The sequence below is a fragment of the Amblyomma americanum genome, chromosome 3 (assembly GCF_052857255.1).
Source record: "Amblyomma americanum isolate KBUSLIRL-KWMA chromosome 3, ASM5285725v1, whole genome shotgun sequence".
In the NCBI taxonomy this organism is placed as follows: domain Eukaryota; kingdom Metazoa; phylum Arthropoda; class Arachnida; order Ixodida; family Ixodidae; genus Amblyomma; species Amblyomma americanum.
Window position 1 is genome coordinate 126,892,470 of NC_135499.1, and position 21,103 is coordinate 126,913,572.

At 45.8% G+C, this 21,103-nt stretch overlaps 1 protein-coding gene across 1 annotated transcript in view; it reads left to right on the top strand.

The window, feature by feature from the left end:
- Positions 1 to 963: 963 nt before the first annotated feature.
- The window catches only part of LOC144124890 (metallo-beta-lactamase domain-containing protein 1-like), a 54,882-nt gene continuing 34,742 nt past the window's right edge, over positions 964 to 21,103 (top strand). The window contains exon 1 of the mRNA XM_077657830.1: positions 964 to 983. The gene's annotated coding sequence lies outside the window, so the exon portion shown is untranslated. The remainder of the gene's footprint in view (positions 984 to 21,103) is intronic.

Sequence of the window (21,103 nt, forward strand, 5' to 3'; positions counted from 1 at the left end):
TTGAACGCTGCACTTAGAGTATACGATTCAATGCTGTCACCATCTCATATGTTCTGTTCGCCTGTTTTGTACGTTTCTTTATTTCCTCCCACACTGTATATGAGAGCGAAACGAACTGCTTCGCAGCTGGACTATTCAAAATACATTTATGCTCGTTACAAGTAACATAAAGGAAATTCACCCGCTGTCGCGGAACGCTCCTATAGCAAGGCGAAAGAGAAAAAAAGAACAGCAGCATAATTAATTATGCACAATTACAACAGCGCGGTCTGTGACGCAATTACACCTCCGCGACTCGCCATCCTACCACTGCTTCTAGCCAGCGTGGAATCCCCGCTGATCAGAGCAGTAACGGTCTAACGGACGTGACGACGGTGATTCGAAGCACGAAAGCTAGAAAGGGCTGAAAAAAAAAAAAACTTAATCGCGATGAAGAAAGATAACCACGACCAACGTTCCCAGAACGGAAACCCCCGTGCGGGAAAAAAAAACAAAAAAAAACCCTGCGTACACAGCTTCGACAGAAGTGAGGGGTGGTCGTTGGCATCCCATCCTCGCGTTTTCCATTATTTACGTCGACGACAAAAGCAAGCGTAGCAACGCCGCACGACAGCGGGCAGCTTTCCAAGATGCTCGACGCTTTTACCAACACCCTCTCAAAGAAAGTATTTAGAGGGTGTTGCTTTTACCCAGCGTGCGCATTCCAGCAATAAATATATACCCAGAAACGCGCACCTATAATGAGCGACTGCACCGATTACCCGCTCAGACTTTTTGCCCCCGGGACTCCGTTCACTTCTGTACGCATGCCACCCCACAGCGCCGGCCGCATAATTATACCCCCCCCCCCCCAGCGATGACGTCACGCAAACACCAATGGCGTCAGCCATGACGTCGACGCCGGTGGTGGCCACTCCGAAGAAGACCGGTCGACGACGGCGCTCCAAGGTGCGATCGGGGGTCTTCGCGGACACCGCCGTCCCGTGAGTGGAAGAACGCGTCGTTGGTTCCATGCAGCGAATGTTGCGTCCGAGCGAGTAGGTTACGTAGGCTCCAGACGTTCCACGTCACTATAAGCGACTTTGCAACCTTGAAAAACCAGCGCGCGGATTGCGCATAACGCGTGGAAAATAGAGAAGAAAGAAAAGATATTAAAAAAACCGGCGTGGCGTGAACTGAAAGAAGAAACCGGGCCTCGCCCTCATTAAACTTGGGCGTCTTGGGCGTCTCAGATGCGCAAACGCTTTATCTCCGCACCACAGCAAGCGTTGAAGTGATAAACATGCCTGCTCCCGAAAGCGCTTTAAAGAAATAATTCCCACATAGTATGTCGGGGTCCTTTTATTTGCGCTGTATGACAAGCGGGTGACATCAAACGCCGTCCCCGTGCGGTTGCACTCATAGTGCACTTGCCTATGCCTACTCGCCAGAATTGACACAAAATACCCATCCATGTGATAACAGCCTTTCGTTATCACACTGGCGTGGCTTTGTTATGAGCACTACAGTGGTGGGTGGCCATCGTGGTGATAAGGAGGCCCAGAAATAAAATATCCAAGGAACTGGAGTTCATACATTTGTCTTGAAGCTTTACTAGTTTAATTGACTGTGCAAACGGCTGATCCTCGATGAAGCGCGCAGATGGTGCAGGTCACGCTTTTGACTTGGCTTTTGCAGCTAGAAACTAATGATATGCTAGAGGAGTCAAGCTTACTTACTCCTCAAGCCACATGCTATATTTCTCTTTCTTTCTTTTCCGTGCTGTGCTCCTGTAGTCGTACAGCTTGCAAATCGCAATGCATGTTTCAAAATGTGTAGGCAAATTGTGTCGGTCATGGTTTTTATTTTCTACAAGTCAATAATAATAATAATAATTGGTTTTTGGGGGAAAGGAAATGGCGCAGTATCTGTCTCATATATCGTTGGACACCTGAACCGCGCCGTTAGGGAAGGGATAAGGGAGGGAGTGAAAGAAGAAAGGAAGAAGGAGGTGCCGTAGTGGAGGGCTACGGAATAATTTCGACCACCTGGGGATCTTTAACGTGCACTGACATCGCACAGCACACGGGCGCCTTAGCGTTTTTCCTCCATAAAAACGCCGCCGCCGCGGTCGGGTTCGAACCCGGGAACTCCGGATCAGTAGTCGAGCGCCCTAACCACTGAGCCACCGCGGCGGGTTACAAGTCAATCGAAAATCGAAAAAACGGCATATAGGACGTTCGCTTTTCTCGGCATATAGTCGTTCACGCTTCTGGCGTATATCCAGAATAAACACCCATACAGAGTGTTTCACTGAAGACTGTCAGTAATTGTCAAGAATAGGTTTTCTTGAGTTGTAGAAGACCGCTCTTTTCGGCATAGCATTGCCAGCGGTGCAGTGCATCAGAATGCAGCTGAGACGTGCAACTACCATATTTTCTAACTATTACTGTTCGGTTTCTTATTTATCGACAGTCTTGTAGCCCGCAACAAGTTTCGAAAATGCCATTTTCGTCGCCACTGACAACAGCGCAAGGAATTTCGGGGTCGCACACGGGCGAAAGCGAAACTGTGAGGCTAGAAAGAGCGCGACACTCTGAATAGAAAGGAGTGAAAAGAAAATAGTCCTTTAGAGCATTCCCTTTTATAAAGGGGAATGCGTTAGAGGACAACTCACTTTGACTCCCATGTTCGTGTTTTTTTATTTTGCTCCATTAAGCCTGGACTCCATGTACGCGAAAACTCACGCGAACGCGAAGGCGACGGCGGCGGCGACGGCTGGCGTTCGCTCCGTCGCTTGTGGGCAACCTCCATGCAAGCGAAGGCGGCAGGCGACGCGAACCCGCGACGTGCGCAGCGGACTCCGTGCTTTGCGCACTCAAGCTTAGAAACACGCCCGTAACCTGTTCTCTCTCTTAAAATTTTGTGAGTGTGCCTCATGGTCAGGGCCAAAGGAATATTTCCTCTACGGCAGCGGTGTAGCGGCAGTGGAGATAGCCAAAGGCGTGCTTGCGGAGACGAAGTCACATCACGGGTTCACGGGGGAGGTGTGCTTTCGTTCGGTGCCTGTGCACTCCGGCTTAGTAAAAACACTCCCATAAACTGTCACCGCAACCTGATTGTAAGTGAGCAAACTAGAATATACCAGTGAGAATGCGCGCCGCGAGTGTTTCTGCACAGTTGGAGCGCAGCGGCACGGTGGATCGAGCGCCGGTACCCGCGGCTCGACACGCATCTCTCCCTGCAGTAAGCGCGCTCGCGTAGCCCGCTCCAAATGCTGTTAGCCCTCCGCACCCAACAAGTAGATTGTTTTAATTATTTAAATCGTGCGGGTCTGCCTCTCAGCTACAAAACCAAATATTTTCTCGACGGTGGCGATGACCAAGACGACGGGCTGGTTTCGTGAGATGTGCCCGTGAGAAACCGTGGACAAACCGGAAACGGCTTTGGGGGGCTCTGATTGGCCAGTCGCGTGGGGGACTTCCGGGCGACGAGCGAAATTTTCTGTGGGTGCAGATCCGAGCGACACGGCAAGCGACACATGCATTTTGCTTCGCGCGACGGCGTCGCTCGTCGCTTGCCGCCGTCGCCTTCGCGTTCGCGTGAGTTTTCGCGTACATGGAGTCCAGGCTTGATTTGTGCTGCAGCCACGACTACGAGCGCGCATCACCATTTGAGGAGGTTATGGCATCACACAGCGGTGCAGGTGTCACGTGCTTCTTTCGCGCCGCCAGACTGGGAGCGGAGAGTGGATAGAGTTCACGTGACCCGTGACGTGTGACCCGCGCTCGGAAGCTGGCTAGCGCTCTTGATGGTCGCGCGGTTTAGGCCATGCGCAGCCTTTCAAAAATTGCTCGCGCTGTAGAGCTGACGAGAATGGCAATTCCGAAAGACTAAAAACTGATACTGTACAAGCTTGGGCAAGTTGGTGTAACATGATTTTTCAGCAGCGCAGGGGACAAAGGACGTGACAAGTGCACAGACACGGCGCTGATCTGTTGTAAGTTCAGCGCTGTGTCTGTGCACTTGTCACGTCCTTTGTCCCATGCGCTGCTGAAAAATCAAAAACTAAAAACTGATATGGGTATTACTCATGGTAATCTGTATGCAGACCTCTCAATAAATAGGGAGTTTTCAAAAATAACATTAAAAACTTAACTAGGCGAGATTAGTTAACTAGCCTGCTAGTTAGCATGGCTTCGCTGTATTTTGATGCACTCCACCACTGACAATGCTACATGGGGAAAAAAGCGCTATTCGGGCTAAATAAAATCTTTAAAAATTGCTGACACTCTTAGCAGAAAATCCTGTATATTAATTAAAGAAAGTAAAAAATCGCGTAAATTGAGCAGCAAAAAAAAAAAGTGGGATCTGTCCAAATGACATAACTATGCCCGAAGCCGGTGTGATAAGAGAGCGATGGTTTAGAACAGGGCACCGCTACTGTCCGCATTATTTTTTCTCGGCAGAGAGGCTCACGCATATGGATGAAATACGTGAGCTCACGTATGAGCGTGCGATACAATTTACGCTAAATTTTTCCGTCACAGTTTATCATTACTGCAGCTTGTGCTGTTTACTCGGTGCACACATTTTGCCAATACTTTTTAAAATTCGTCGTTGCTTCCAGAACATAATTTCGTATTTTGGTCGGCGCCACTTTATTTCTTAGTCATGTATTTTCCTCACCTGGCGGGCTTCCGTCAAACTCTTGATTTCAAGCCAAACATAACGCACTGGAAACATGAGTGAACCACAAACAAGCGCCCAACTTGTGCACAGCTGATAAGCAGGACTCCAGAGCAACACGCGGAACTCAAGGAACGGTCAACGAGCTGGAGAAAGCAGCACGCTGTGAGCCCTTTTTTCGCCTCAGACGTGTTCCTATACCATCACTTTTGGCGTATCAACAATGTAACACAGACGACCGGAAGCAGTTGAACATCGTTCGTTCGCTGCGCACATCTTTAACCCTTGGCATGCACTGACCCTGTCAGTCCGATTAATCAGAAGGGGATCGAGTCAGGCGCTTACTTCCACAGGCACCTGCACTGCCGTGACCCTTTCGACGAGGCCGAGGTTGCCCGTGGGGTCGCTGTTATTCTCAGCATTCAATGTCACGGTAATGACAACACGACTAAAAGTGGAATGCACCCTGACACAGCCACCCCTGTTCACCGAACTTAGCACAGATTCTTGTTTTTCAGCGAGGATCTTGAGTAGAGCTATACTAAATTCCGTTTGTGCGGCGCAGTCTACGCCCGTATACTATACATGAGGGAGACGGGATTGCCGAGAGTCCGTGCCTAAAATAAATCACGCTTAAGCGGACATTTAAGTGCTTTGACACTTTCGTCACAGTGAGAGAGCACTTGATGACGGCAGCGGCATGAATTACTATATAATCGGTTTATAATTGGTTTTTGGGGAAAGGAAATGGCGCAGTATCTGTCTCACATACCGGCGGACACCTGAACCGCGCCGTAAGGGAAGGGATAAAGGAGGGAGTGAAAGCAGAAAGGAAGAGAGAGGTGCCGTAGTGGAGTGCTCCGGAATAATTTCGACCACCTGGGGATCTTTAACGTGCACTGACATCGCACAGCACACGGGCGCCTTGGCGTTTCTCCTCCATAAAAACGCAGCCGCCGTGGTCGGGTTCGAGCCCGGGAACTCCGGATCAGTAGTCGAGCGCCCTAACCACTGAGCCACCGCGGCGGGTGCATGAATTACTACCAAGGACAAAAGCCGCCAGAAGGAACAAACATCATCGAGATGCACTGCGTTTTATATAGTTATGCGCCAGCAGCCAGAGAGAAGGTCCTGTCTTTCGCGAACAACCCAGTTCAAGAGCGGTAAGAACAAAACAAAATGCGGAAAGCATCATTTGGGGCAACACTCCACTTTACTGCGACCTCGGGCGGGCCATCTCAGCTTTAAAGAACTTTGTGTGCGCAGTGGCTGTCGAGCCCTCGACCAACCAAACTGGCGAACTCACTCGTGACCACCTCAGTTCCTCAGCCGCGGCGCAGCTTTTGCCCTGAATTGCACGGCAGTGCCAAAGCAAATAGCTGTATCAGTTCCAGGCATGTCAGGCAGATGTCACAAGTGAAATTTCTGGCTATCGTTGGATGCAGACTTTCGATTTAGGTTTGGTTATGGATTTTAACGTTCCAGAGCGACAATCAGGCTATGAGGGACACCGTAGTGGAGGGGCTCTGGATAATTTCGACCACCTGGGGTTCTTTAACGTGCACTGACATTGCACAGCCCGTCTCAATCGAAATGCGACCGCCACGACCGCGATCGAACCTGCGTGTGATCCGACCGTATGTCCACTGATTACCGCGGCGGCCAGTTTCGATTTAGAAGCAATTTTACTTCATTTTATAAATGCACCCAAAAAGGTAGTTTAACAAAAGGTAGTTTAACAAGTGGGGCAAGATGGTGCATAGCTGTTGTAAGTAATAATAGCGCGAAAAAAAATGACTTTCTCGGCCTTTTCATGCGTTTTTTTTGTTTTGCAATTTCTTCCAAAAGAACCCGAAAACGAAGCAGAATTTCGAATTTTCATTTCACGAATGTCGTAGCTGCCCAACGAACGCAGATATAACAATTTTACAAAACTACTCCTGCTTCAGCGTTTAAAACGGATAATCATAATAATAATACTTTATTGCGCCAAATATTAAAGGAAATGTACAAAAATCCGGCCTGCTAAAACCTCATAGGGCTGGAGTGACAGAGCCACATATTATATTCCGTATACGTGTGCAGATCAGTGCGCTACGGCGGTTACGTGACATCTGCAGAAGTCTTACAAACAAAGTAATTAAAAAGCGAAAAACTATTTTTAGAGGATAATTTCGCTCGCTTTAAGCGACCCAATACGCAGCTTCACTTTGGTGGTATCTGAAGCTACAAAACTGCAGACTTGGAACGAAGAGGTTTAGAAATGCTACCACTTCCATCTTCTTTATTTTTTTTTCTCATTCGAACTGGAAGCGTGTTCGAGTTGTTTTGAAAACAATACAAAAATAGGTAGCATGTACCTCCCTCTTCTCACATATTCCGAAGTGGGCAAACAGTGGATCCACAGAACTGGCCAAGTGAGGCATTTAGATTCACTCTCTTCCTGTTATGTTTTTCCAAATTGGATCTTTACAGAAGATGGTCCGATACCGACAATATCACACAAGAAAAACATACAATTACCTCGCGTACAGGAAGAACGAGCAGGGGAGCTGGAAATCAAGAGATCGAATCATATATTGTGACGTACAGAAAGCAGGAAATGCGTCCCGAAAGCGAAGGTAGGGGACGATAGAACAACTTGGCCGCCGCCATCTCCGCAACCCCCCAGCCCCCCCCCCCCCCCCCCCCTCTTTAGATGTCCTAAACATTAGCCCGCTCTCGAAGCAATCGGCCATAAGCGCCCGACACCAACCAACGCTGCATACGATGCCGCCACTGACTCAGGTCGGTAAAACCATAAAGCGGCATATCTTGGACGATCTCAAGCAGGGATGGAATCTCTGGCTCGCCGCCCCAGTCACGGCGTGCATGTGGACTCCGGGGAAACAGTGGCGTGTAGTACGTATGCTGCGCACACGTCCATCTACGTCAGTCGCCGCCACAGCATGGAATGCCCTTCCTTCCTCGTCTGGGCCTTGACTCCGCTACGGTGAGGCGCGGTCAACGCGCCGCCGTATGTTGCAGCCGGTTCTCAACAACACAAACGGACATGCATTTTTTCGCGCGGCAGGAGCTGCGTCTTATTTTTGCCGCTTTGAATTATTCAAGCAGCGGCATCACACAATAAATTGTTTTTTTTTTAATTTCTTACATGCCGTATACTTACATCACTATAGGTATGTCTGCACCCGAATGAGGAGTTCAAGAGGAGTCGACTTCATTCCGAGTCAGCATACATACATGCGGTGAGGAATCCCTTCTCGTTTTTTTTTCTGCTTGTTTGAATTTCCTTCAGAAATCGCGAATGTGGCGAGGTTAGTTTAGGTGCGGGACTACCTCACCACCTTCACCAGCGAGCAGGCTTAAGTCCAACGCCGTACAAAAGCCTCTACCTTGCGATCAGAACGGCGCCCCTTATACCAGCAAGTTTTCCAACCTCAACACACCCCCTGACCACCTGCCGCCTCCGACTAAGTAGGGATGCATCAAGGTTGCGTAAACGCGGCGTGTCAGTCATCAAATGATGATGATGCTTTGCTTTTTAACAGCACAAGAACAGCTTAGCCAGGGAGCGCCCTTAGGCTATACTCTGTTCAGCTTGCACGAGCTGGGTTTAAAGAACCCTTTTCCCAGATATTTCTCCCCTAAGAAGCCGAGCACCAGAAAAGGAAAGCTTGCGCCCAATAACACCCGGCGGCACTGTGAGTGGAAACCCGCAGTTTCCACATTTGAGCAAAGCAGTGCTTTAGCTTTTTGAAGGGGCTGTGAACCGGATTCTTCAGTCGCTGGCATTTATTTCACGGTTACCAGGGCCGGCGTTTGTGAGGTTGCGAGAGTGTTTCTTTCTGGGGGTTGTCGCTTCGCCCTTCGCTCATATCAAGCTGCAAGGCTTCTGCGGATCACTACGTGGCTAGGCAAATTAATTAATGTGTGGTCGGGCACTCACGGGAGCCCAAAACCCGCGGTCTCACTCTCGCACAGGAGTTCTGCCGTTTCGTGCCCATGCTGTTAAGAAAAAACAGCGACACTCCCGCAGCCTCCTCCCTCCGTCTCTTCCCACAACTCACTCGCCGCGAATCGGCTTGCATTAGGCAAGCGCAAAGTAATTCTTTATTAACGCGATAGCGTTAGGGAGCTCGTCTCGCTGAAAATCCGACGTCGTTGGCCGTGAGCGACAAATCCCCGAACAATCCTCAGAGAATCAACCTAGGAGGTAGGTGGGCCAGCTAGGTCACGTGACCTGTGGCATCATCATCATCACAATCTGCCCCTGGACTGTGAGCAAATTGCCCACCTTAGCAGGTGGCAGTTAAATTAAAGATTGTTCCTGAGACGTTGCTGGGATGAGCAACCTGGGCCACACAAGCCCCACCACTGGGAGCACCTGCCATCGCAGGGCAGTGGCACATCGCCTAGCCGCCGCACCACTGCGCCAGGAGTGGTATGAGGACTCCCAGCAATCTATGAATATTAAGTAGAGGACGCCCAATTCCGCATATATGGGCATTAACACATTAGCTGTCGCGCCATACCCTTAAGACGGAGCTTAAATACGACTTCGCCGATCTTTTTCTGAAACCAGCTTGACCTTGAAAACCGAGCCTCGAACCAATGCTGAAATGATAACTCCCCAACCACGCCAAATCGTCCGCCGTTTTCTTGGTTTTTCACTTTCCGGAGCCATGGTATGCGTAAAACGTGATTACCAGTATATTATTTTTAAATAAAACCAACATCGTGTTTTGAGACGTGTTCAATGACCCCTATTGCTTCCTGTCTTGAGGACACAACAAATGCACGCGTGGTTGTTAAGGGTTAGCAATACAGCCTGACCTGAAATATGCCACGGCCCCACTCGTTTCCCTTAGTGTTGTTATAATAAAGTGTAATAGACGCCAAAATTGATTCGTTGCGTCGATTCTCTCTATATCTGCAGATGCCACAAACAGAGAAGGCATTATGTGCTTGCTATATGATTGTCCGGCGACTGAACTAAACCACCAGTTGTTCTCGCTTGCCTTGCATGAAGCAAAAAACGTATTTCATTGCTGAAACATAAAAGATGGCGATAAAAATCTGTTTACTTAGTGTTCGTCATGGCTGAATGCCTAACTGGCGAAGGCTCCGCTCAACACTGATGACAGAAGCATTGATCGAAGTCGCTACGCTAGAGAACTTCCCGTGTTTTTCCTACGCTACAGGAAAGTCACTTTTCGCAACACAGTCGACTAGCGGCACCTAGTGTGCGCCAGGCGCACAAGGCGCCTTATCTTAATTGGCGGTCGTACTTGAAAAGACACTGATTTCCTAACGTCGGGTGCATGACTATGGTTGTGAAACCAGTCATATCTATTTCGCGAACATATATAATTTTTTTTTTTCAGAATACCGCAGGAGACCATGCATTCATCAAGTTCTGCATCGCAGAGACGTGTGGTACCCAAACTGCGAGATCCTGTTTGTCGATCCTTTATTGAGCTCCAATAAGTTTGCTCCCTCTCAGTATCTATCCTAAGTGAAACAGTGGACAAGGGACGACATTCGGCAACTAACTTACAGCGCGTCGGAATTAACTTGTCAGATTCGCACTATCCAACGTCACATAAGCATCGTGCACAGAGCAAACTACAAACAACTAACAGGACTCGTGGTGAACGACGTATAAAGGCACCTTATTATTCGTTGCAGCCTGCGTCGTCATGGCCTTAATGAAGCATCAACCAGCATGCGCAGACCGTTCCAGCGAGAAAGACAGATCGTGCTCCAAGCAACGAACGACGTTCTGAAAAGCTACGTTAGCAAGAACGCGCAGAGCAGCGTCCAGATTTCGGTCTGGCGTACCCATTTCCCACACGACACAGCTGTATTGCAGCGAAGTTAGGTTTCGGTCTGCAGTGCCCATTTTACATATATGAGAGTACTGCGTTGCAGCGAAGGCAACCTAGCTGACGTCTGGTCAGCTGCAGCGCCGTGTCCAAGCCAAGAGAAATCTCACAACACTGCCGAAGCCGTCTCCCCCTGCCCTGCACGGCTGCACGGGTACACCAGACGAACAAATCTTCCTTGCCTCACTGCTCTGCACATTTTTGTAAACGGACATGCGACGTTCAAGGCGGAAGAGATAAGGTACGATGCTGGAAAAGATAGAGCTGAAAAATAAGTGAGTGCTGTTGAGTTCGGGGACTTTTGGCCTACGAAAAATCCCACGCGCCGTTTCGCTGGCGTGAGACGATCGAGTTAACAAAGGCCGGGCGGCGCGGCGCTGACTGTTCATACGCAGCGGCTCCTACAGTGCCGTTTCCCTTTTGTTCATGGGAAGTGGAGCCGCATTACCCACATCGCCGACGGGAAACTACGGCGAGGCGACACAACACGTGACTGGGCCAGGCGGTCGCGCCGGTAGGGGTCAAACAGAGGAGGTATCTGAAATCATTTTGCTAGCGCTTAGTGAACACACACGAGACAAAGAACACAAATACGCAGGACTTCTTTGTATCGTGTGTTCACTAAGCGCTAGCAAAATGATTTCAAACGCTTTCCAATTAGCCCAAGTTTCCACCTTAATAAGAGGAGGCATCCACTCAGTGCCATGGCGTAGCTTGGCGTAGCTCAGGTCACGCAGTCTACAATACTCGGCGGTGTGAAAAAAACTAGTGAGAACCCTATGGCATACACACAAGACACTGCTGTCATGTACTGAAATAGCTAACTTGAACAGGTACTCGCGCCGTAATCATTGGCACGTGCCCTCTTTCACAGCAGCCTGCATCGACCCTTCTCTGTCATCAATGACATTAATCCTCAAAGATACATTTTTAATAGGGTGCACAGGTGGGCGTGTGGAATGCTCCAACACACAACAGCGACATGCTAGAAATGCTAGCTAGGTTGTCCTCTGTCTACACGGTGGGAAGTAAGCCTGTTCGCATGCGACAGTTGTGTTCAAGATCACCTACAGTTGTAACGAAGCAAATGCTATAATGAAGAAATCGCGGATCCCCTCCAACTTCGTTATAGCGAGGTTCTAACTGCAAACGAAAAATATGCCCGCTGCTACTTAACCGCAGGATGCGTATCTTTCGTTATAACGAAAATATGTAAGCTATCACTGCGCAGGGACAATAACTGATAGAGCGTGAGGATACGCGCTCTAATTGAAGAAAAACGGCCTGCCAGTATGCGGGAAGCTCGGATCGATGTGAATTTTTCACTGAGCAGTCCGCAATACATTGCAATGGCACGGTGTATTAGAACGTGGAAATCCAAGCTATAGCCTACCAAATGGATTGTAAGCCGTTGCTTCGCCTCCCCTAGAGGCCACGCGGGCGGGGACGGGTGCCCGTGCCACTGCGTGAACACAGTAGCAGCCCGGCAGGTCAGGGCAAGCACTTCATGCTGCGCATGCCGAGTACAACATAATTAAAAGGACGTATTTCACTCTCTGAATGTCTACGAATGGTGAAGTTGTGCGCATGTACTCAGACGCATAGAATACCCAAGTTCGAAATCCTTCTACCAGGTTGCTATGCATCGTTAGGGTTCGCTCTTGAAGTGCGCTTCCAGCAAGCCTCCTGTTTTGCTGGCAGCTGGAACTTTGACTTCACTCTGATAATAATGCTAACAAATGCTGCTTGTACAATAGCTGCCAGGGATTTATAAACTTCTGCAAGCATAAACGAAAACTATAATCATCTTGCACCACCTGCATGCACTCTTCTAAAATACCTGCAGAACTGCCACGGGTGGAAGGAACTCATTAGACACAGCTATAAATAAGCAACTGAGGGGCGCAAGAAAGACGGGAGATCGTGCGGCCGTGACAGTGCGATACACTAGTAGTTATACAAAACGCTGAAGCAACAGCGCTGGTTGACAAGCACACACACGTCGGCTTGGTTCATCAGATACCAAGTCTTCAGCGTCATGATCGACAGATCGTGCGATCCCTAATAAACGTGCGAACAAGGGAAATATTTTTTACAACAACGCTAGCCTCGTCCGGCATCTCGCAGACAGAAGGGGTTATTGGACAGCATAGTGAGATGTCACACCCGTGGCACTCTACGTTCGAGGTGTAAATACCCCAGTCTGACGTCAGGGGCGTGTCAACCGAAGGAACGTTCAATCGCAACAAGCAGCGCTGTAGCCAGTGCACGTGCGAGACGATCGCACACGCAAACAGAACAAGCTAATTGTACGAGGGTGACCGTGCAGCAAAATGAGCAGATCAATGTATTTTCATTACTGCATCAGCCACAGCTGCGGGTTTGACAGTGCGTTCAGTGGAACCGCAACACCACAGATGTCTCGTCCAGATCTCCGGACATGGCGCACCTCCACAGCACAACATACGGTGGAATTGCGCTGTGGATCGAAGGCATCAGAAAGTGGACAGACAATATAACGGCACAGTAACGTTGTCTGCTTTCTGTTGTCCTTGTCATTTAGCGCAGTTTCACCATAATTGCCACGCACTCGCCCATCCGCATTGTAATTTGTAATTCATTTGTGTCGTGCACTCTGGTGCCCAGCACAACACACGTCACAAGATAATGTGCTGGACAAATTGATCCCGTTTCATGAAAAGTACACAAAACAGAAAGAGCGATTCATAACACAATCATGACTTCACATAGAAAATATTTGCTTCGATCTGCGTTGGCTGTGAAAGTACCCGCGGTTTCCGACGCCTTGGTTGCTTTGAATTCCAGTGAAAAGTGACAGAAATGAGGGTCCAGCTTCTCAACACCATATTTAAGACATACTCATTTACTCATATAAGTTCAAATGCTAAAGCAACATTTCCTGTGATGACATAATAGGAAACCTCATATTCTCAGCTGTTCTTGACTTGGCGTCCTCAGTGCACTAAGGCAACTCGGGAGTAGGAGAGCCGTCTCCACTAGATGGGCAATTCAGCATGGCATATAACGAATGCTCTCAACTATTCAAACACTTCACATGAGAAGTCTCCCGCCATAAGCTATTCAGCAACTAGCATGTTGGCCAGCAAATAGAATATGTGGGAATTGAGACAAACAAACCAGTTTCAGTTCTAATGTGACATCCTGTCAACAGCCACAGCTGGGTTCACCAAGACTGGAAATTATATACCTTGGCTTGCACCGAAGTCAATGAGTAAATTTTTTTGATTAATGCAAGGCGTTTCCAGAGCTGCATACTCGAATGATTCAACCCTACCACCATGCTCACAAAGCAACATTCACACATTACATATTACGTACATTAAGTTAAAAGAAGTCTTGCACCTATCTGTGGTCTCATTGTTCTAATGAGGCAGATCACAAATGTTTTAGATATTTTCCTGCAACTCCCAAGCAGCTCAATAGGCATCATTACTAGGGAAAATGTTTTTACCTTTCAAACTTCCTTCAAGGAAGGTAGGAAAGTCTGAAATCGTAGTAAAAATAATAAGGCAGATGCATGAGGTAACAGCTCCAAGCCAGCTCCACTAACCACTTGCAGGAAAAACATTATATGTAATGATCTGACGCATGTCGTCCCCTCCTAAAGCTTTTCAAGCTACTCACTTGAACATTCAGCCACACGAGCATAAATAACTTCACAGGCATTATGCAGAAGTGCTGGCCTTCCCGGGAGAAAAGATATATGTTCCCATCTTAGCTCCTTTTCATGCAGGCACAGCATTTTCCAGCCAGCTCTTACAGTTGACTGCCAGTCTCGCTAGACATAAATCTCTACAAGTATTTTCTATAATTCGGAAAATAAAAATAGCACTAATGTTTTTCAGTAGAGAGCACCTCCTGTGGAATAAATGTGGCACGCACTTCAGAAGTGGAATTCACTTCCTACCCATTGTGTGACAGTGCAAGCTCGAATCCCCTCATAAAATTATGTTTCTGACAAGCTCATAGAAACTAATGCACTAAGCATCAGTGCGCAGAAATGATGATTCCATCCTCCCTTTATAGTCGTCTTGTGCATGGCACTAATGCGCACTCACAATTTCATACTTGAGCATTGAAAACATATTCTCCTGTTGGTACATACATCTTCAGTTAAGCCATTTGTCCCATCTCTGCTCAAACTCAATTCAATACACAAAACCAAACAATGCAGCATCCAGTTGCATATCTTTGCAAAACTAAATTAACCAATCTGGAACAGCATAATGAACTTTTCCTGTTAGCTACACTGAGATTCTGTACATAACTTTGTTGGCTTAGTAATAGAGCACTTTGTAACCTGCATACACAACACAAAGAAAGCACTCTAGAAATCACAACAGTTTTCAGACACTTCAGAACTCTACCTGAATGCGCACAGTCGCAAGTCCTGCATTTACATGCATTAAGAAGCTTCTCACACAGTGCAAACTAGCCAGAAACTGGCAGCAGGCCAGCCAGTTATGAAACATTACTGACTGCATGAATAAATAGGTTGGCACACTGAATGAAACAGCACACTACTTCGTGCTGCAATCTCTGGAGCTACCTGCGCTGTAAAATAAACCACTCTATGTTTGAGCAAATGAGCCAAGCTAATTTAGCTTCTTCTTACAGCTGGATGCAAAGTTTTGATCTCACTGTCTACCGCCCACATACACTAGATGCCTGGGGCGATTAGTACTTAAGCTTTGCGTCGGAAAATTTTTTCCTTCAGTGAACAAGGCTTCCGTGTAGAAGTCGAAAAGTCTCCATCATCTTGACTACACCTTTTTTCACCGGCACTTCTTCATTTATTTTTCACATGTATTCACCCTACCGGACGAGATCTCGTCAAACCTTTTTTTGATCAGCGCTTCATTTATTTTCCACCTATATTTATCTCACCGTGACCAAGAAGGCTAACATCGTTGAACAGCTTCAGAAATCAGCGGCACAGGGTAGACCAGATACTTTTCACATTTTGAGGCACCTTTAAGACCCATTTTCTCAGAGTATCAGCTGGCTCCTTTGAGTTTGTTTTATTCCCATCCTTTCCTTCTTCGACTGAACTATACTCCGTTTCATACATCAGGTGCAACGCTGTGAAAGGTACGGAAGTAGTCAAGACGAGAAAATAAAGGAAGGCGTGTTACTCCGTGCCTGTTCTGTGCCCGAGTGGTCTATGGCACGAGAAAGCGACAGCATGTTGTCAGTAATAAAAGAGCGTTTAATCAAGCTCATGACAAATGTGTCATGTTGTAAGCCTATAATTTACTGTGTTTCGGTCACCACAAGGAACGCACTACTTTTTGGTCGTGGATGCAGGCAGCGCAAACAAGAGCGCTAGCTTTGACAGCGTTGCACATGATGTTTGAAACGGAGTATAGAATGTTGATTTTGCAGCAAATTACATTTTTCGCTGCCTTCATATGCTAACCTCTCCTAGAAGACCTACTGCATAGATGGCTACCATTCTAGTTCAGTAGTTTTGCATCTGCATGCTGATACAGTTGGAAAAAGTCCCGCCTGCTTTATACCATTTGTTGTTTTTCTAATAATGGGTCAAATGCAACAGAAGCTAACATTTTGGGATGTTCAAGGTCAAAGATCAAAAACACTATTCCTCCAGTTCTTTGGCAGAAACAACATGCACTGAACTCCTGTTTAGTAGCGTAGCTAGTAGAACTGTAGTCACTGGTGAGTACCAGTGTCAGTCTGACACCTATTTGCTTGTCAGTTCAGCTCTATAGCCTCCTTCGTGATCTGTTCTGAAACTCTCTCAGTAAACTACTTTCGATGATGGTTCACTTCACACAACCATATAACAATATAGGACCCAGCTGATAGCCCAAATACCTCGGGTTGTCCTCAAGAATATCACAGGACGTAAATTCGAGTCATGCCGCTACCACTGAATGCGAGCGCTGTGTCTAAGATGGTAATTCAGAGATGTGCACTCTTAGGAAGTTATTCTTTGCCAAAGTGCGCACTCACAGATTCACAGATAATGTGGCTAGATGGCTCGTAAGCATTTTGTGTTTGCCCGTGGGGACACTTCTTGAGAAACCCTGGTGGTGCAGTTGCTGGAATGCAGAGTTTATGGCACGAAGAACTGATATGAGCAAGCATTTATGCATAAAAGGCATATTCATCATCTGGCTCTTGTGAGCATACCAAGTGTTGCGGTTTTTCAAATTCCGCAAGTGACAAGCATTGTGGAATTGAAAAACCTTGTGGCGTTGTGGAAACACTGTGGAAATGCATGGTCCAAACAGCCTTACAAATGATTTCTATGCCTCGAACTTAGAAGTAAAAGACAAATTTAAAACAACCACACAAGAATGAAACAACTGCACCTTACACAAGGTAAGGAAAATTCAGAGCAAAATGCACCAGCATTCGATCAGACATACACTGCACCCTTTTTTTTATTGCTTAGCAGCTGTTAAAGAATCAGCTGGGCTGAAGAAAATTCCCATCTTTGTTTTCCACATTGTTTTATATTTTGTTGACTCAGATTTTGATTTTGCCTCCACTAATGGTTTAAGGCTGGTTCTAGGCGGTGATTTCAACATTAATCTTTCTAGTGAAAGCGTTGCGACCAAAGAACTAATGAACAGAATAACATCATCTGCTTTTCGCAATGTAATCATTACCCCTACTCATGTAACTCCAACGACTTCTACTATTTTAGATCTGTTCATTACCAACACTGTTACTCCCGTGGTGGCGGCTGGTACTATAAGTTCTAGCATTAGTGATCATTGTCCTATATTCACAGCTTATTCGCGCTCCACTCCTAGAGTAAGACCACGACTGCCCAAAATTAAGTATCAAAGCATTACTGATTCTAGCTTAGACTTATTTCGTAACAGGATCCAGAACAACGATTGGACTACGGTTCTCAAGGAAAGCACGGCCGACGGCGCTTACAAAACCTTTATGTCTATGTTTTTGACAATTCACATCTTGTTTCCCTCTAAAAAAAACCTTAAACTCTATAGGCGTGCGCGAAAACCTTGGATTCATCCCGCACACATGCAGTTAATATGTCAAAAGAACAAACACTACGGTGCATTTTTAGAAAACAAAGATCCGTTAACTTTGATAGCATTAAAAAAACTTCGCAATAAGATTACGGCCGAACTGCAAAAAGCAAAAGCACACTATTACCAGCAATTATTCAGTGCCGTGTCTAAGGGTCGACTAGACCGAACCTGGCGAATTATCAGTGACTTGCTTGGAGCGTAAACCGCCCTGATATGCTCGAGATCGTCGTTGGCGGGGAACCAGTTTCTGGATCTGCATTATCTGACCGCTTTAACGCCCACTTTGCCACCAGGCCAAAGAAGGACTTGACACAAAGTAATGTCTCATGCTGCCTACAGAAACGTTCCCCTGAGACCATGTTTTGAAAACCCACAGATGACTCTGAAGTGTTTGACACGTTTCAAAGCCTGAAGAATAGTAAAGCCCTCGACATTGATAGCATTCAGATAAAACCTGTAAAACATGTTCTTGATCTCGTATGTTCATACTTATGCATATATTCAATCTTTTGCCAGCATCTGGCACTTCTCCTAACGGCATGAAACATGCAAAAGTCTGTTATATACAAGGGAGGAAACCGGAACGACGTAAGCAACTACAGACTTATATCGATAATTCTAACCTTCTTAAAGGGCCTCGAGAAGATTGTGCTCATCCGACTAGACGACTTTTTTACTAAGCACAATATTTTAACAGAATGTCAGCATGGTTTCCGTAAGGGTAGGTCAACGGAGTCTGCCCTTCTGTTGCAAAAAAAAAAATCATCATTTCAAACATTGAAGCTAATAGATTTACACTGAAAATCTATATAGACTTCGGTAAAGCATTTGATTCAATATGTCACACAACCCTCCTTAATAAGTTAGATCATTACGGTGTCCATGGGTTTACAAATACTCTTTTGCAATCGTACCTAACCGGCTGACCCCAATGTCTTGACATTGATGGTTACTATTCCACCTTCCAACAGATTTCATCCGGTGTCCTCAAGGGCAGTATTCTTGGGCCGTTTTTATTTAATGTCTATGTAAATGATCTTATCTATGCTGATGACAATGCTGTATTTGTATTATATGCCAATGATTCAAGCTTGTTCTTTAGTTCCACTAATGAAGTTGATTTGTTCAGTATGGCGAAAGTGCTTTGTCAAGACTACTGAAATGGTCCGAAACAAACAGCTTAAAAATGAATGAAAAAAAGACAAAAGCAATTTTATTTGCGCCTAAAAACAAACGTGTGGCCTCTACTCGTGAACTAAAACTAGGACCTTATAAAATAGACATTGTGAAACAGCATAAAATACTAGGTGTCATATTCTCCAGTCACATGACATGGGACAGTCATGTTGGACAGCTAGCTAAAAAACTCTCATCTGCTGTAGGTGCCTTATTTCGGACGCGTTACATATTTCTGATTTCCGTTAGATTACAAGTTTACCACGCCCTCTTCTGTTCACACCTTAACTACTTTGCACTAGTATGGGGGACGACTACTAAAAAAAAAAAGTCAATACACTTCTGCATCTAGAAAAAAAAGCCATATGTTGCTTGAACAATGTATCATATTTACATCCCTCAGCCGAGCTATTTTGTCAGCATCATACAATCATATAACCCTTTATAATTATCGTCTCCTCCACCAGTTTCATTTTGCTAATGAAAAGTATAAAGAATTCTTATTGAACTTTCAGGTGCAATGTTATGCCGCAATATTTCTAAAACACGCGCGCCTGAAAAATGGGTGATTCCACAATACCGAACAAATTACCTTCTAGTCATTAAGCTATACAATGCCATGGTTACTAAATGATCTCAATGTACCCAGTTTTATTAACCCTGTAATAACCCACAAAGTTTTGCGTTCAATATTTCTAGAGTGACCTGTGCTTGCGTGCTATAAAGATAGTAACGTTAGCTTTATGTCTAACTTGAGTGCAATGATTGGCTTTGTTGTAATCTCGTGTGCATGTATACGCTAGTCTTTGTATAACGTCTTGATGTCTTTTTTTTTACTCTTCTGCTCTTATTTTTAAAATTTATGATAAAATGTGTCTTTTTCGAAATAGCAATACATGCATAACTTTTTTTTTGTACTGCTGTCACTGTCGCCTGCCGCCGGCTTTCAGGCCTCGTCAAGCTGTCCCCACAGTTTTTTGGAAGACCGTCAACATTGTGAAAATTTGAAAATAAAGGTGAATAATTTATGGCATAAACAGACTGTGCAAGCTCTGAAGAATTCAGATGTGCCTGCTTGCTATTTAGTTTCAAAAAGTGGGCTGTTCTGGCTCTACTAAAGGGAAGAAAAGAATGCAGGTCACTGAATAATGTTCAGGAAGGTTTCCACAGTCCATGCTGGTAGAAAACAAAGAATCTGAATTTTTTTTCCCATTTCAAACTACACCGTGTCCTTAAATAGGTTAGTTACTGCATATCTGCAGATTGTGCACTAAAGATAGTCTGCACTATCATCACTCAGCATAGTTCTTCAGATATTATGCAGGCTTTAAAACAGACAAAAAATGCAACCAAAACTTTAGCCTCTCCACTCTCCGCATGAAAGCGGCCATTTATAGGTATTCTACTCACGCTAGTTTCATATAGACTGTGCCTAAAACTCAAACTAATTATGGTCACCAAATGTTGCGCTATACTACCAACAATGTTGTGTCACTTGTGACGACACAATGTTGTGCGACTCGCTTTTTTTTGCCATTATAACTTTTAGTGTTCACATGCTGTTTTATGCCATAATCATATACAATTGCTGTTATTGTAACATATATGACTGATTATACATACGTAAGTAATATTATAATGAATTGTTCATGTACACTTTTGTCAACTCTTTGTAGGGTGCATCGACCTCTGTCAAGCCTTTTTTCTAGCTTTTTGTCGGCGCACCCAACATCTCCATGATGTTGAAAAAATCTGAATTGAATATTTTTCGAACCATAGTTTTCTTTCAAGAATAAAAATAATAGTTACCATGCCTTGCACCACAAATTCATGCTATCACCATCATCAGCCAAGTTTAACCCACTGCAGGAGAAATGTCTCCCGCATTTCCTTTGATTTCAAACTATTGCACCTATTTTGATCTAGCCTCCCCGAACATACTCCACTAAATTCCCTAAACATAATCTTCATACAACCTTTGTCCGTAAAGTTTCGAGACTGATTTATTTTCTTCTCTAGAAATGATTCCCCAAAACAAATGTTGGTACGCATGTTTAGCGCCATCTTTTCGGGCTAAGCTGACCTATTTATGTTAATTGTTGTGGCAGCTGCTAGATGGCACTACATGTAGAAAGATACGTTGCTACTAGTCGTTAGCTCGTTCTACTGTGAGTGAATGTGGAGAGATGGACGTCCACCTCGAACAGCGTGTAAACATAAAATTCTGTGTGAAGCTTGGGAAGACAGCCAAACAGACGTATGGGCTACTTCGTGATGCTTACAGCAACGAGACATTAT